Source organism: Schistocerca piceifrons, unplaced genomic scaffold, assembly GCF_021461385.2.
Source record: "Schistocerca piceifrons isolate TAMUIC-IGC-003096 unplaced genomic scaffold, iqSchPice1.1 HiC_scaffold_1114, whole genome shotgun sequence".
Taxonomy (NCBI): Eukaryota; Metazoa; Arthropoda; class Insecta; order Orthoptera; family Acrididae; genus Schistocerca; species Schistocerca piceifrons.
The window spans coordinates 50001-55167 of NW_025726923.1; the positions used below are offsets into that span (position 1 = coordinate 50001).

The 5167-nt window shown below is 52.4% G+C and overlaps 1 non-coding gene across 1 annotated transcript in view; it reads right to left on the reverse strand.

The window, feature by feature from the left end:
• The window catches only part of LOC124727551, a 1909-nt gene extending 780 nt beyond the window's left edge, over window positions 1-1129 (reverse strand). Inside the window, exon 1 of the ribosomal RNA XR_007007172.1 lies at window positions 1-1129. This exon is cut by the window's left edge and continues 780 nt beyond it. This is a non-coding gene — a ribosomal RNA (small subunit ribosomal RNA).
• Between the last annotated feature and the right edge of the window lie 4038 nt (window positions 1130-5167).

Here is a 5167-nt window from a genome sequence, read left to right on the forward strand (position 1 = left end):
ATCGTTTATGGTTAGAACTAGGGCGGTATCTGATCGCCTTCGAACCTCTAACTTTCGTTCTTGATTAATGAAAACATACTTGGCAAATGCTTTCGCTTCTGTTCGTCTTGCGACGATCCAAGAATTTCACCTCTAACGTCGCAATACGAATGCCCCCGCCTGTCCCTATTAATCATTACCTCGGGTTCCGAAAACCAACAAAATAGAACCGAGGTCCTATTCCATTATTCCATGCACACAGTATTCAGGCGGGCTTGCCTGCTTTAAGCACTCTAATTTGTTCAAAGTAAACGTGCCGGCCCACCGAGACACTCAATAAAGAGCACCCTGGTAGGATTTCAACGGGGTCCGCCTCGGGACGCACGAGCACGCACGGGGCGGTCGCACGCCTTCGGCTCGCCCCACCGGCAGGACGTCCCACGATACATGCCAGTTAAACACCGACGGGCGGTGAACCAACAGCGTGGGACACAAATCCAACTACGAGCTTTTTAACCGCAACAACTTTAATATACGCTATTGGAGCTGGAATTACCGCGGCTGCTGGCACCAGACTTGCCCTCCAATAGATACTCGTTAAAGGATTTAAAGTGTACTCATTCCGATTACGGGGCCTCGGATGAGTCCCGTATCGTTATTTTTCGTCACTACCTCCCCGTGCCGGGAGTGGGTAATTTGCGCGCCTGCTGCCTTCCTTGGATGTGGTAGCCGTTTCTCAGGCTCCCTCTCCGGAATCGAACCCTGATTCCCCGTTACCCGTTACAACCATGGTAGGCGCAGAACCTACCATCGACAGTTGATAAGGCAGACATTTGAAAGATGCGTCGCCGGTACGAGGACCGTGCGATCAGCCCAAAGTTATTCAGAGTCACCAAGGCAAACGGACCGGACGAGCCGACCGATTGGTCTTGATCTAATAAAAGCGTCCCTTCCATCTCTGGTCGGGACTCTGTTTGCATGTATTAGCTCTAGAATTACCACAGTTATCCAAGTAACGTGGGTACGATCTAAGGAACCATAACTGATTTAATGAGCCATTCGCGGTTTCACCTTAATGCGGCTTGTACTGAGACATGCATGGCTTAATCTTTGAGACAAGCATATGACTACTGGCAGGATCAACCAGGGAGCTGCGTCAACTAGAGCTGAGCAGCCGGCCGCCCGGGAGTGTGTCCCGGGGGCCCGCGCGAACACGCAAGCGTCCGCTCAATCATTCTGCAAACAGGAGGAGGCTGAGCTCCCCTGCACAATACACCTCGAAACCCTCTCAGGTCCCGGCGGCGCGCAGCGCCGTCCCAAGTACTTGGTCGGGTTCGAGAGAGGCGCAATCGCCCGGAGTTAGGCGAGTAGACGCTTTCGGTGCGACCACCCGTGCTCCCAACTGAGCTTGCCGCTGCCGACAGAGGCCCGGGAGCGTGCTGTCGTGGCATTGCCGGCGGGAGACAACACGCGCCACCTACGGTGACCGGCAGCTCCAACGCCAGCGCCACAGAAGGACAAAAGCCCCACTTGGGTGCCGAAGCGAACTCTCCCAGCACAGCGCACGCGCCAACACATCCGCACAGCTGCGATACAAACCACCAGCGAGAACCGCTGGGGCGACCGAGCAGCAGACGGCGTCGCGGCGCCGAGCGCCGGGCGGCAGCGCATCCTCAACGCACACAGTCCTCAATCGGACCAGCACACTGAAGATGTCCACCGCGCTTCGCACCGGGCCCGCGAGGACCTACTTTGGCCGCACGGCGCCGCGCGCAGGGTGCGCCGGCGCGCAGCTGCGACGCCTGCCGCGTCCGTCGGCCGGCGCGCCTGCCACTGGCCGCCCCCACCAGCCGGCTGTAGCGCGTGCGCCCACGCACCGCGCGGCCAGCACGCCGGGAGGCGCCCCCTCACCGGCCGGGGACGGTCCCACCCAGCCACCGCCGCGTATCGCTTCACACCCAGATGCCGTTCAGTTTCGTCGGCATGGTGGGTATCGCTGGAACAACCGGTTAGTACCTCAACCTATCGTCGCCATCACCGATTCACCCCTAGCGAGAACAACCGCACCACAACAGGTTACCATTTGTTCATTTGCGTAACTTCACCAGAAAACGCAGGCGTCCATCGCCATTTGCAACTTCCACGATTATTGCATGCCTGTGTCAGGTGTCACGCCACACTACGTCTGCCCACATACACGCAACAAAATGTGCACGCCTAGACAATACGTGGAAGGTGGCCCCCGTACGTATGCGATGTCCATTGCTCGAACGACTGTCAACCGGCCTCTGTAGCATGTCGCAGATATGGAACGCGGTGCACCATGCCATCACGGTGTGTGAGGAGAGACGACTAGGTCCGAATACATCAACAGACAGCTCATGCTGATCGCCATCCACGGCGTCCGTTCCTCCCACACGTCTCTATGGCGTACCACACTGCAATCCAGCTCTCATAGGGAGACGACACGTAGCTGCGTGCACAATATTTGCACTGTATGGTCCGCCGTTTTTGGGCGCAGTCGTTGTACGGTCACACATGTGCCACGATGTATCATTCAGTACATAAGGACGAATGTGCAGTACAGATTGTGGTTTACGCGTACGACATTAGCGGACAGTTGACACAGGCCGCACCACAACGTAGCCTGAGTACGTCGCATGCGGAGGGCATTGAACATGCAAAGTTCTCACCAACCAGCTTGCGAAGGCAGGGGGCAAGGTGGGGACGTGGGGAGGGGCGGCATGTACGTCCTGCTGCCATCCACATTACAGTGTACAGCAGGAGCATGTGGAAAGTGAGCAAGACTTGCAAGGTGTTTAACATGAAGCGATACACAGGGGAGCGGGGAGTGCGAGTAGCGAACTATATTGCGAGGGTTGCGGGTGGGCAACACTACACTAATTGAACGAGTCGTATAACAATTACAGAGCAGGTTTAGGCGACAACGTGGGTTACGTTAGGCGACAACGTGGGTTAGGTTAAGGCACGACGTGGGTTAGGTTAAGGCACGACGTGGGTTAGGTTAAGGCACGACATGGGTTAGGTTAAGGCACAACATGGGTTAGGTTAAGGCACAACATGGGTTAGGTTAAGGCACAACATGGGTTAGGTTAAGGCACAACATGGGTTAGGTTAAGGCACAACATGGGTTAGGTTAAGGCACAACATGGGTTAGGTTAAGGCACAACATGGGTTAGGTTAAGGCACAACATGGGTTAGGTTAAGGCACAACATGGGTTAGGTTAAGGCACAACATGGGTTAGGTTAAGGCACAACATGGGTTAGGTTAAGGCACAACATGGGTTAGGTTAAGGCACAACATGGGTTAGGTTAAGGCACAACATAGGTTAGGTTAAGGCACAACATGGGTTAGGTTAAGGCACAACATGGGTTAGGTTAAGGCACAACATGGGTTAGGTTAAGGCACAACATGGGTTAGGTTAAGGCACAACATGGGTTAGGTTAAGGCACAACATGGGTTAGGTTAAGGCACAACATGGGTTAGGTTAAGGCACAACATGGGTTAGGTTAAGGCACAACATGGGTTAGGTTAAGGCACAACATGGGTTAGGTTAAGGCACAACATGGGTTAGGTTAAGGCACAACATGGGTTAGGTTAAGGCACAACATGGGTTAGGTTAAGGCACAACATGGGTTAGGTTAAGGCACAACATGGGTTAGGTTAAGGCACAACATGGGTTAGGTTAAGGCACAACATGGGTTAGGTTAAGGCACAACATGGGTTAGGTTAAGGCACAACATGGGTTAGGTTAAGGCACAACATGGGTTAGGTTAAGGCACAACATGGGTTAGGTTAAGGCACAACATGGGTTAGGTTAAGGCACAACATGGGTTAGGTTAAGGCACAACATGGGTTAGGTTAAGGCACAACATGGGTTAGGTTAAGGCACAACATGGGTTAGGTTAAGGCACAACATGGGTTAGGTTAAGGCACAACATGGGTTAGGTTAAGGCACAACATGGGTTAGGTTAAGGCACAACATGGGTTAGGTTAAGGCACAACATAGGTTAGGTTAAGGCACAACATAGGTTAGGTTAAGGCACAACATAGGTTAGGTTAAGGCACAACATAGGTTAGGTTAAGGCACAACATAGGTTAGGTTAAGGCACAACATAGGTTAGGTTAAGGCACAACATAGGTTAGGTTAAGGCACAACATAGGTTAGGTTAAGGCACAACATAGGTTAGGTTAAGGTACAACATAGGTTAGGTTAAGGTACAACATAGGTTAGGTTAAGGTACAACATAGGTTAGGTTAAGGTACAACATAGGTTAGGTTAAGGTACAACATAGGTTAGGTTAAGGTACAACATAGGTTAGGTTAGGTTAGGTTACACGTTGTTGTAAGGAAAGGTGTAGGGGGGGGCGGGGGCGGCAGGTTCGTTGATAGTGATTATAGTAAGTGAATGCTTGTGACATGATCAGATTTGTCACGTCAGGATGCACCTTTGGCTTATTAGAGGCGGCGCTCCAATTCTATGCTTGTGTCAGACCTGTGTCTTTGACTCATGTCATTGTTTGTGCGCTGTGACAGGAGGTACTATTGTGATGTTGGGTGCACCGTTGTATAGGACATGTGTGGGTGTTGGTGCCTGATCTGCGCAATGGTGGATGTCGAAAGGGTGGGATATTGTATTTTCCGCATGGACCTCTTGGTCTGGTTGTGATAGTGTGGATTGTGTAATGTGGCGGAGAGGATGCACTGGATGTTGTTCCATGCTGGTGCTTACATATTGTATGTGCGCCCGTTAGAAGCAGAGAGTGGTGCGTGATCAGAGTGGCTGGCTGACGTGTGGTTCCCATTGTGGGCAGACTCTTTCAGCATGTATACGGACAGTTGTATATATATTCTGTAGTTTGATGGCTCTGCATTGATTACTAATCAGCGCCGTGTGTACGGGTAATCTGGTTCCAGTCCAAAATGTTCCATCTGTGTACATTAGTGACAAAGACTCCCCTCATGCAGTGGGGCTCGGTCTGTTATAACTCTTCCGCGTAATATATTTGCCCCACGTTTTTGCGACTGCGAGTGCGAGTGCAACGCGCATGGGGACCGACATGCTGATGGCTCGGTATCGGACGCCGTACAGTGAGCAACGCGATCGCGTCTCTCGCTCGTAAGTGGTACAGGTCGCGGCTCATGTATAGGGACAGCGGGAATGTC